Source organism: Lutra lutra, chromosome 1, assembly GCF_902655055.1.
Source record: "Lutra lutra chromosome 1, mLutLut1.2, whole genome shotgun sequence".
Taxonomy (NCBI): domain Eukaryota; kingdom Metazoa; phylum Chordata; class Mammalia; order Carnivora; family Mustelidae; genus Lutra; species Lutra lutra.
Genome location: NC_062278.1, coordinates 204,913,209 through 204,923,705, shown reverse-complemented (window position 1 = coordinate 204,923,705; position 10,497 = coordinate 204,913,209). Strand labels below are relative to the sequence as shown.

General features: G+C 55.2%; 1 long non-coding RNA gene across 2 annotated transcripts; it reads right to left on the bottom strand.

The window, feature by feature from the left end:
- Window positions 1-4,394: 4,394 nt before the first annotated feature.
- On the bottom strand, window positions 4,395-7,086 carry LOC125080405 (uncharacterized). Of its 2 annotated transcripts, XR_007121361.1 has the most exons (4): window positions 6,797-7,086; window positions 5,852-5,949; window positions 5,610-5,661; window positions 4,395-4,673 (listed from the first exon to the last, which is right to left on the bottom strand). It is a non-coding gene; the product is annotated as an uncharacterized LOC125080405 (long non-coding RNA). The 2 variants fall into 2 exon arrangements; XR_007121360.1 differs by lacking the exon at window positions 6,797-7,086 and having other exon boundaries at window positions 5,852-6,190.
- Between the last annotated feature and the right edge of the window lie 3,411 nt (window positions 7,087-10,497).

Here is a 10,497-nt window from a genome sequence, read left to right as displayed (position 1 = left end):
TACTGACCCAAGACCCCTTGCCTGAATCCAGCTACCCACTCTGTAGGTTGCTCCAGAGTGCCCAAAACAGGTGAAGAAGATTCCAGGAGAATCTGTGCCTGCTGGAGTATCCCCTCCAGGGCCCTGCAGGTGTCTACCTTGCCCCCAGCCAGGTATCCCCTGGTGTAGGGAGGTGACCTTCCAGGCCACAATTTCCAGCTGCAGCTGGAGCAGAGTTAGACGTAGGTTCCAGGAGATGAAACAGGCAGGGCAGGACATGCAGCCTGGGAAGCCACCTCTGGAGCCACGGACACATGCCTGGCACCTCATCCCTGAGATGCCCTCTTTGCATAAGCAGGCGCTGTGTGTGGATCACAGCTGGGCAAGATGGAGCCCTGTGGGTCACAGGCACAAGCCGCTGGGCAGAGATGGGCAGGGCAGGGAGCAGGCAGCACTTGCCCTAGCCTTGCCTCCAAGAAGCCCGGAGAACAGCCCTGTGTGAAAGGGAGGGTGCATACAAGCCTTTGCCTAAGCCACTGCTCAGAACACCATGGGCACTGGCATCTTCCCTGACCCCAGAGGTTACATGGTAGGGCAGCCTCTGGGCAGGGAAGCAGCACAATGCTCTGGAAGCTCTATCATCCAGTCATGGGGCAGCTGTGGTGAAGGACTGGCAGATGGGTTTAGAAAAGAGCCACCTGCTGTGTGCCCTCTGTGGGCATACCCCACCTGGCATGGCCAACAGCTGTTTTCATGAACATTTCTTTGAGTTTTGGGAGAAACAGCAATAGACGTGCTGTGTTCTCCCCCAGGAAAGCCCCGCTGCTCCCCTGTTCTCCATACTCAGGGAAGAGTCACCCCTGGTGGTGTGGATCATGGGACTGGCCTTCTCACCTCTGGATTCCTGCTCTGCGTCACCCTAGTACCCATGCTGACACCTGGAGCACAAGCAGCCCCCAAATCCCACCCAGCAGGTGCACTGACTCATGACCTGAAGGAAGAGAGCGTGGGACAGGGAGTAGGAACACTGATCCTCCTCTGGGCCAGGGAGAAGGACACGGGTATTCAGAGGCAGTGTATGCACACCGAGCACAGAGTCTTCTCCCTGTCCAGTTCCTGCCCCAGGCAGCACCCACAATGATGCCTGGCTGAAGGCTCCTCCCTTCTGGCTTCCTCTAGCCTGACCTCCTTGGCCAGCCCCCACCTTCCCACATGGCCAGCCTCCCACAGACCCTCTGGGTTCTCAACTCCTGTCCTGCTGTTCTTTGCTTCTCTGTGTCCTGATCTGAACCCCCCTCTGTCTCCATACCTTCACTCTCATGCCTCCTTCACCCTGACTCCCACCGTCTCTTTGCTCAGGACCAAGAACCCACACTTCAGGCCTCATTTCACTTGTTTGCTGACCATTCTTCTCCTGGAAACTCTTGCTCATAGTGGCATCCCCCTCTGCCTGCATCAGCTCTTAATCCCCACCCTTTACCTGTGTCTCCTCAGCCTCCCCACCCAACCCCTGCCATGTTCACTCCTCTTGCTGGGACCCATTCACGGTGGGTCACCCATGCACTAGCACAGGGCTGCATGGGGGGGGCTGTCAGGCGTGTGTGGTCTCATGTCTGCTTACACCAAGTCCCGCCACTACCTTAGAGTTGATGTCACACAAAACCAGAGACTCACACAGCTGTTCACAGCTACACCCCCCAGTGCTGGTAGCCATGTGAACCCTCACACCAGGCACAAGTAACACCTTGTCAGAGACACACACACCTTCACTCACACCCGGACACTGCCACAAGCCATGTGCAATGTGGCCTCACTCACTGGGTGACATGTCAGCTGCACAGTGTGTTGTGCATGGCAGTCGCAGGGCTCACAGCCCCGGGGTCCCCCCAGGTTCCAGAAGAGGGGGCACAGTGGCTACAGTCCCACCCCAGTGTGTGCGGGCAGTAAGAGCCCACTGACCTGGCCGCAGAAGCAGGCTTCAGCCCGAGAGGTCCACCATGCCGGGACAGTGTCCCAGGGGTCACAGCTGCAGCTGTGAAGAGGAAGAGGAAGGATCTGAGGAAGGAGAACCCACTCACCTGCCTTGGGATGCTCTCACCCATCCTAGCCACTCACTCACGCCAGAAGCCCCCTGGATGCAGAACACTGCCATGGAAGCCAGGCCTGCAGTGGGCACAGCGGCAACCGGCAAGGCTGCCTGGCATGTGCACTGCCCACTCACAGGGCTACAGGTGGTACCAGTGGCCCCTCGGTGTGGCAGTGACACTCTGCGGGGAATGACAGGGCCATCAAGCCATGAGGAGAAAGGAGATGGTTGTTCCCAGACCTCACTGCAGCCAGTGGGCCCGAAGCCATGCGGCGGTCACAGGTATGACCAATGATATTAGGGCAGGGGCACTGCCCACCTGGTGGGGTGCACTCAGTACTCAGGGAACCCTAGGGGTGGCACTCACATGCTGGCAGGAGAAAGAGCAAGATAAGGTGAGCCTCACGGTGCTTCCTGCACCCCCCATGCTGCAGCCCTCTCAAGCCAGGGCTGCATACTCACCAGGGCCACCCCCGTGGAGCAGAGCTGAGATGCTGCAGGCAAGGCAGGCACAAACCTCAGGCATGGTGCTGGGGAGGCCAGTCTTGGCTGCCTCCATGCTGCCTGCCTTGTGGAGTTCCTGTAAGTGCCCCGTGGTCCCAGGGTCCACAGATCTCAGCCCAGGTAACTCCTTCACACAGTCTAGTAGGAGGGTGGAGGGTGGCAGGAAGAGGGCAGTGAGCCCAGCCTCACTCACTGACACCTACTAATTACCCTTCCTTACAGTGGATCTCACAGCCCCTCCTGCCCCTTTTCCTAGTTCTCTTCTGAGTCTCTTTCTCCTTCCTGTCCAATGGCTCCCATCTAGTCCAGGCAATGTCACCTCTCGCTCAGAAACACTACAGCAGCCTCCCCCTAATAATCCACTCTCCCCCACGAATCTTCCTTGTTCAAGATCCTGCCATGGCTCCCCACTGCCCCACAATAAATGTTAAGCCCCTCTCCTGGCGCATAGGATCTTGGAGGTCTGGTGGCTGCCTGTTCTCCTTTTCTGTCCTTGGCATGGGCTTTGTGGCTGCCTGGATCAGCCTCCTTACACTGTCTATCCACCTGTCTCAATTCTCTTGGTGCAACTCCAGGCCTCTGTGATGCCTACTCCCCAGCCCTACGACATCCACATCACTCTGCTATAATTTATCTCCCCCAGATGTGGGGTGGGGCCCCAAGGACCTCACTGAATCCAGAAAGATAGTGCTCCCCTCACGTCTCCGCACCCCCTTGGTCCTCCATAGCCGCAGAATCACGGAGTAGCGTGTCCCTGGTTCAAAGCAGAAAGGTCTGGATAAAACCACAGGTCTGCAGGGAGCAGGGAAGGTGGGATAAGGAGGCTGTGATCATGTGGCCCGAGGAGTGTCCCATTTCTGATGCCTTCAGTATTTCATCATATGACCCATGCAAAAAAGACCAACTTCTTAACTCTTGCTGTTTTACCTTCAGTCCCTGTTTTGATTGCTCTACGACATGAGGAGATTCCAGATAGGAGATTTTCCACTTTGAGTGTTGTTTCAAATGTGTTGGTGGCATAACTGAGTTTTGCTCTTGGTGGTTCTAGGCTCCTGCCTACCTGTGTGCATAGGTCAAGGCCATCTGGAACAGCTGCTGTGAGCGCAGATGGGCACAGTGGGTGCTCCTGGGCAGGGCTTGGGCACAAACACATACTAATGCCTGTCAATCTTCGGTGCCTGCGGTTAGGGGTCAGCAGTCATAGAGCTGCCCCTGCCCCCCACCCAGAATCACCCATTCACCTGCTTGGCACCTATGTCATGGACCTTGGTCTCATAGCGCAGGATAATGTCATACTCCAAGGCATGAGGCACTGTGGGCGCCAGCAGAGAAAGGCCAGTCCCATCAACCACATGTACAAACCCCAAGGCAGTCTGCAAGAGCAGGGGCTCCTCTGGGGCCTGGATGTGAGACACAGACTCCCAGACCCAGATCACCCCAGACCTGGACCTCAGGACTTAGGTTCCCATTACCCCAAGACCTTAGGGACCCATATCGCCAGGCCTTGGGCTCCATCCCTACTAAGACCCTAGCAACCTACGACCCCACCCTCTTCCTCACACTCCTCACTTTGGGCAGCTGGGTGCTATAATAGGCTTGCCTAGCAGGGTGGCGAGCACACCAAGGGTCACATTGTCTCCAAAGTCGTGGCCAGAGCCAACCAGGAGAGGTCCCTGAGGTTTGTGTACAGTGGGCAGGAGCAGGCCAGGGGGCTCTCTGGGGGCAAGCTGGGCATCAGGGTCTTCCAACATTCTGGCCCTCTCTTCTCCCACATTGCCCTGAAAATATGGGTTCTAAAACACCAAACCTCTGACCATGACTTTCCCACCTTCCTAATCTTACTGAGCCTTTTATTCCAACTGGTTTTCTCTATACACTCCTCCCTCCCCTGAAAACCAAGTCTGAGCCTTGGTTTCCTCCTGCCCTTGCCCCTACCCCTCCCGGACACTCAGAGGTGACTGGGGTTCAGCTGGCTGGAGGCCCTGGCAAAGCTCAGCTTCAGCAGTGGCTTGGTCAAGAGCATCACAGAAGTGCCCAGATTAGAGTTCGTGGCAGTGGCAGCCACGGAGGGTGGCACAGGCAGAGGCCCTCCCCAGCAGAACACCTGAGCAAGCACGGGGGGGAGGGACAGTCAACTCTTGATTCTTAACACCTGATCCCAATTCCCAGGCCCTGCCTTATACCTGTTGCTGTACCCCCAAAGTCACAGTCACAGGACCAGCAGCCTAGAGAGTCACTGCTCAGACCCCAGAACTCAGATTGTAAGAGAGAGCAAGTAGGTGGGAAAAGGACAGGAAGATCCGGAGCCTGGGAGGTCATATACTGGGACTACATGTTGCAGGAGGAAAGGGCATAAGCATGGGCTTGAATGCTTCTCTGCTTACTCCTGAGAGAGGGTGAGGAGACCCCAGTGTACTACATAAGTACTTCATAAGAGGTAAGATGAGGACACTGCAGGGGTTGAAGTAAAAGTTAAACAAAGGATTTACATTCAAGGAGAGGCAAAAAAGGATGGAACTGTTTCTTGGCCTGAGTTCCCTCAAACATGTTTGTTGCAAAACACCTTTAAACCCAGTGCTTTAAACCAATACTGTTATAACTTGTTTCATTGCTTTTCCTTTTTAGGCTCCCAAAGCTCCCACCGGACGGCATATGCTGGTTCAGCTAGCTGAGGTGGCATTGACCCTGATGACCAGATCAGGGAGTCAAACCAACCCATGTGCAAGGCTCAGTCTATAGTCACACTGATTATAGCCTTATACTTATCAACTTCTAGAAGCTCAGTGCCCAAGACCGAGGTCAAATCAGAACGTGGGTCAAAGCTTACCAGACAGGGCGCCTGGGTGGCTCAGTGGGTTAAGCCGCTGCCTTCGGCTCAGGTCATGATCTCAGGGTCCTGGGATCGAGTCCTGCATCGGGCTCTCTGCTCGGCAGGGAGCCTGCTTCCCTCTCTCTCTCTCTCTGCCTGCCTCTCTGTCTACTTGTGATCTCTCTCTGTCAAATAAATAAATAAAATCTTAAAAAAAAAAAAAAAGCTTACCAGACAACTGCTACAGTCCCATCCAGAGACAAAGTGTTTTCAGTGACAGGCACTGCTGGAGGAATCACGGGCATGAGTGCCACAGACCTGGTCCTGGGGGTCACACCTGCAGGCTGGGGCACAGGGCTCCCAGGGTGCTACTGGGACTGCTACAGGGCTAGGCACATGCATGTGTTATTAGGAGAATGATTGGGGGGAGAGCAAGGACATGGGGTTTGGGGTCCACTCCCAGGGTAACTCACACTGGCAACCTCCTGTGTGGGTAGGGCTGAGGCCAGAGTGACCAGGCTGGCAGAAGTCACAGCACTGGCCCCAGACATGAAATCTGCAGCAACACTGCCTAGAGAGGAGGCCACAGGTCTCATCTGGGCATCACACAAACCATCTTCCAGGGTCCTTACAGGGTCACAGTCACAGGCTGGATCGTGGGTCAGAGGTGAGGACAGAGTTAGGTCAGAAGTCACCGTGGAGGGGCGCCTGGGTGGCTCAGTGGGTTAAGCCGCTGCCTTCGGCTCAGGTCATGATCCCAGGTCCTGGGTTCGAGCCCCACATCGGGCTTTCTGCCCAGCAGGGAGCCTGCTTCCTCTCTCTCTGCCTTCTTGTGATTTCTCTCTGTCAAATAAATAAATAAAATCTTAAAAAAAAAAAAAAAGTCACCGTGGAGCTAAAGGATCAGGGTCAGAGTTGGGACTGGGGATTTGAGGGCTCACGTTTGCCAGAGTGAAGGGAACGGGGATCCTCCCTGGGATCTCAGTAGAAGAGCTGGCAGAGCTCACAGTGGCACTCAGCTGTGTTGTGCTAACATGTGTCACACATACCTCCACTCACATTGCCAGATGCCAGATACAAGGGCATGTCAAAGTGACAACTGCGAGCATGCTCATTCCACTTGCATTCTAGGACAGAACAAGGAAGGTGGATATGGAGTGGGCTGGCCCGGGCAAGTATGGCCAGGCAGAGAGGGTATAGCACCTACCCTGGCAAGTGTGAGGCTGCCCAGGCTCTGCTGCACACCATGGGTGGTCCTGGTACAGGTCCTGGCAGTGCTCACAGTGGATACCAACTGTATGATGGTGGCAGATGCAAAGGCCATGCACCTGCCAGGGAGGAGGGCAAGGTGAGTCTGCCCCAGTCCCCTGAGCTTGCCCACTTCTTCAGTCACAGGATGCCCCTCTCGTGGTGCTCACCATGCCTTTCACATTGGCTTGAGTCCCAGCTGTAGGCTTATACGCAGAGGCATGGGCATGGCACAGGGAGCTGCCTCTCGCCATGAGCTCATAAATGGCATAGTAGTAGAAGGGGTGTCCCTTTAGGTCTCCCAGCGGTCACCCAGTTTGTGCAGTTTGAAGAAGTTCACATGAAGTTTGTCACACACAGGAGCCCTGGAGACACAGACCTGGGCTGGGCGGGGGGGCGGTCTCAGGTACACTGGGCATCATTCCTCTACTGCTGGGATGGAAGGGGGAGGAATGGGATATGGTCTTGTCTCTCTGTGTCACTACCGACACCTCCTCCAGCATTCATGCTGTGGCATGCCCCCATTCCTGCTCCTCTGAGCATACCATCTCAGGGCGACTACAGCCTAATGGTGATAATTCCTTCTGCACAGCTCCCACTCTGGTATCACTCCTGAGCGGAGACGGGACCATCCCACTGCTTCCTGGACACCCCATCCTGGAATCACTAGACAGCTGAAACCTACTTCCCCAGTGCAATAAAGCATTCCATTCCCCAGCCCACCATCAAAACCACTAATCAGTTTATCATTCAGCCAAACCATCTACGGTATTAGTTGGCTTATTTATCCAGTTTTTCTCACTTACATGTCAGCTACAAGAAGACAGATACCTTGTCTATCTGTTGCCCGCTGAGCACTGCTCAGTAGATAGATGCTTGGCACACCACAGAGCTCAATGGGCACTTGCTCAATGTACACATGGGAGAGATGGGTCCATGGCTTCTTTCTACTCTACAGCTTATGAGCCAAGATTATCTCTTGTACTGCTCCTTTGCCAGATGTCTCTCTCAGAAGAGCAACAGCTGCTTGGAAACCTAGCATGGGGACTTGGTGAGCAGTTGGTAATAACCAGTCAAGGTGGATGGAGAGTGCAGAGAAAAAGCTAGTTTTGGGTATGTTCTGCTCTGGTACTGACCTGACCTGACCCTGGGCTCCCCTGCTGGATTTAGGTTATGTGTCTTGTCTTTCAAGACTCCTACCTTACAAGAAAGAGGTTACAACCCAGAGACGCCCTGGCACCACCTAGAGGCAGCTGCAGAGCTGCAGGGTACTAATAAGGCCCAGATGATGAATCAGGGCAGGGCAACACCAAGGGACCAGGATGGGGGCAGTGATGGAGGCTCATAAAAGGAACAGTTGAGGTTCAGTGATAGGTGCAGTGATGGGGTACACTGTTGGGAGCTGGCAAAGAATAGTAGTAATGAGAACTGCAATGGGGCCCCACATAGGAGCTATGATGGGGGCAGAGATGGAAACAGCTACACATAGACCCTATTCACTGGGCATAGGTACGGGGAACAGTGATGGGACAGGAATGGAGGGCCATAACAGGGCCCACATAGGGAACCATGATGGGGCAGAGCTGAAGAATGATCCTGGGTTGCCTGCCATCCCTGCCCCACTTGTGTACACACAGGACCTCCCCCCCTCGCCCCCTGTATCTGGCTGTCCTAATATGTAAGGAGTACAAGATTGGCTTTGGGGACGATTACCCTGAATCTTGGGGTTGTTTGGGTCCTCCACCAGAATGGCTAGGTCCAGAACTTTTGAAAACTACCTGAGAGAAGAAAGCAAACCTGAGCCTCTGGCTTCACCCCAGGGCCCAAACCCCACTTCCTCTGGGTCTGACCTTGCCCTCAGTGGAAGGCTTGATGTCAGAGCAATGCTAGTTACAAACAAGGTCACTGACTCTGTGGCCAGGAGGAGCAGGAAGGATCTCAGGAAGAACGCCTGAGCAGCTGTAGGCAAAGAATCAGTACACATGCCAGGAGTGGCCGTGGTCCACTGAGAGCTCCAGGAGCAGAGGTGCTGGGTGGAATGTCTGGGGAGAGGAGGGGATCCTTGGGTCACCAGGGGCAAACATCACTGGTGGCCACCATGTCAGGAGGCACAGAGCAAGTCTTCTGGCTGGGGCATTGGAATACCTTGAAAGTCATGGTGAGGTGGGGAAAGCAGAAAGCACTCTCTTCGTCTAGCTGGATGGTGGCATTCTCAACACCTACAACCACAGGGCTTGTCGGAGTGACCAGGCCCTGACCCTAGACCTGCCCACATGGGCACACAGGTACCCTCACCACTCTCTGCCTGCCATCAGGTCTTGTTGCTGTCACGACCACCATTCCAGATCACATTCTCAATGCTATTGGCCTCCCTGGTCCCAGGAGTCACAAAAGAAGCAATTATCAGATTCCTGGGGGAATGCCCGAGGAGAATGACAAGAGGTACGTGGTTGGCCTCCAATTCCAAAACTGGGGAGCAAAGTCCTCTCCTGCAAGCCCCCAGCAATGACCTGAAGCCCCACAAGAGCAAACCTGCCCAGGAAAACCCAGAGATACCATCTCCAGAGCCCTCACACTCCTCCCCACCTGCAGGGACTGATAATGCAGTAAATTCTGGCCATGGCCAACCCATCAAGTTGTCAGCAGGTGGTTAGCAGCTGCCCCTAGAGCAGCTGGGTGGGGGTAGTGTCTGTCACCTCTCCAGCAATTGTTCTGAGAGCCTGGACTGGGAAGGACAGGGTCCGAGTAGAGATCCTAGGGGTAACCCTCACCTCACTCTGCCCCACAGGGAGGTCTGGAGAGTTCTTCTCCCCCTCTGGATGGCTCTCAGGGAAACAGGCAACCTCTCACTCCCTGGTGGCAGCAGCAGCAGAACTGAAAGGAGTACTAGACTGCAAAGGAGGAGGCCTAGCCTGGCTGGGGTTCCTGGGCCATGGGAGCTGGAATCAGGCCGGAGAGAAGGAAGAGGCAAGCAGGCTGCCCTTGAGGAGCGGGGTGTGGCCCCATATGCACATGGTAGATGAAAACAGGACTGCCAGACGACAAGGAGCATGCAGGGCTGTGAAGCCACAGGGAGGCTCAGAGCAAGGGGGTTGCCAGAGCCTGGGAACCAAGGGAGGCTGTGCCCTATTAATGGCACCCACCAGAATCAGAAGGAAAGGAAGGGAAGGGGTACCAAAAAGCAAGCAAAACTTCTCTACAGGTCCGCCATCCAATGCAGCTGGCGCTAGTGAGGCCAGGGTTCAGACTAACCCCCAGAGACAGAGACCCAATTCTCATTCAAATGAGGCTCCCCCCACCCCCGCAACCCTGAAAGGCTGCTGGTCTCTAGGAGCCTCTGGGGAACGTGTCCCCCTCCCTGCCAGCCCCAGCCATTAACTGTCAGCTGGACAGACAGGGAAGTTCTGGCAGATGGGCTGGGAGCTAGTTTTTTTCGGGGGCCCAGCCCCCTCTCCAAAGCTGGACGAGCCTTTAGTGTCTGAAACACACACAGGCCCGTCGGGAAGCTTGATAAGGCTGGACCTGGGAACAGTGCGCTTGGGACTCAGGCAGAAACCAATGCTGATGGGGCAAAGCAGTTATAGAAACTCTCCTGGATCAGCTAAAACAGTACCCCACTCATCCAAGGAGAAAATTCTGCAGTCAGTGAGGACAGATTCAATGGCTGAACAACCCAGAGCCTTGGCCTTGACTCAACCCCCAAACTGTTGCCACCAGCTGGGTAAGTTGAGACTAGAAGGGCAGACAGAGCAGGCTAGGAGACAAGGCCAGGCTGTCTGAATGGCCCCTGGGGAGTGGTACCACAAACATCCCCTTGCCCGGCCTAGAAACCTGCTGGCTGCTGTGTTCCCCACACAGCCTTCTGTCCTCT